General features: G+C 35.0%; 1 protein-coding gene across 2 annotated transcripts in view; it reads right to left on the reverse strand.

Annotated features, from left to right (window-relative positions):
• SUSD1 (sushi domain containing 1) overlaps positions 1 to 1478 on the reverse strand; it is a 107679-nt gene that overhangs the window by 56950 nt on the left and 49251 nt on the right. The window lies entirely within an intron of this gene.

Raw genomic sequence — 1478 nt, forward strand, 5'->3', positions numbered from 1 at the left:
GGCAACACTGAGGGTTGCGATCCATTGCCGGACACGGAAAAAGACAAAAGACAAAAAAAGATCCCCTTACCAGTCATCTTTTTAAAAAAAAAATAATAATAAGGGAAAAGGTGAATAAAAACCAAAGACCATGGATTAAAACTCTCAGGGCAAGTGCTTTTCAACCTAGAATGTGACCAGAAAGTAGATGGCCAGGCAAAAAGATATTTGCTCTCATAGCAGACAGTGGAGTTGGCCCTCCATATCCCTGGGTTCTGCATCTGTGGGATCAACCAACCATGGATGGAGAATATTAAAAAAAAAAAAAAAAAAGAATTATTGCATCTGTACTAAACATGTACAGACTTTTTTTTCTTGTCATTACTCCCTAAACAATACAGTAATACAGTATAACAACTATTTGTAAATGCTATCATTTACACTGTATTAGGTATTATACGCAATCTAAAGATGATTTAAAGTGTATGGGAGGGTATGAATATGTTATATGCAAATACTACACCAATTTCTATCAGAAACTTGAGCATCTGTGGATTTTGGCATCCACAGGGTGTCCTGGAACTAATCTCGAGGGATAACATTATTTCAAGAGCTACTCAGCTGAGTATTAAGGCAATAAAATAATCACAAATCAGACTTGTTTCAACTATTGTATAGAAAAAAGCCATTATATAGAAAAAAGCCATATTGTAGAGAAAAAAGCCTGAACTCTAATTCATTCCTTCAATGTCCTATTTTCTTAACATAGTCAAAAAAGAAGAGGTTTGTTACTAATGAATTAAAGAACTCACAGAGACTCTAGGAGTAACATGGGTAATTTTCAAGGAAAAGTGAAATTCCTAAAAAAAAGCTTGTATATTTTCTCCCAATGAGAAAAAGTTTAAATGTCTATCAGGGAGAAGCTATTTTGTAACTACTTTTAAAGTGTATTTCTCCCATGGGAGTCTCTACCTAAGAAGTAATAATGATAACAATAAATTATTCTAGTCAAAATGAGAATTGTCCACAACATTTTTTTTTTTTTTATCTTTTTCCATGTCCGGCAACGGATCGCAACCCTCAGTGTCGCACCCGTACCGGACCAGGACCAGCAACGGGATTCCTGGCTATAACTGCAAAATGTAAAAATATGGTTATGAGAGAGAATTTGAAGACCTATCATATGTGCTCTCCTTTATTTTTACAACTTTTATTTTAAAGATATCATAAGGACATCAGAAATAAAAATTGCCACATGTATGTGTGTAGTTTTGAGGAATACCAATGTATGTACAAGGGTACCAAATGCATGTACAAATTCATGGAAAGATTCATTTTATCTTTTAATTCTGTTTCCCCACGAACTTTCTGAAGCACCCTCATATGTAAGAAATGCATGTATAAATGTAAGAAATACCATGTAATGTATGTGCCTGCCCGCAAACAGGCCATAAGCAGAAGTGCTGCCTGCACGGTCCCATCTCCACATGATTTCTCAT

The sequence above is a fragment of the Galeopterus variegatus genome, unplaced genomic scaffold (assembly GCF_000696425.1).
Source record: "Galeopterus variegatus unplaced genomic scaffold, G_variegatus-3.0.2 Scaffold3586, whole genome shotgun sequence".
In the NCBI taxonomy this organism is placed as follows: domain Eukaryota; kingdom Metazoa; phylum Chordata; class Mammalia; order Dermoptera; family Cynocephalidae; genus Galeopterus; species Galeopterus variegatus.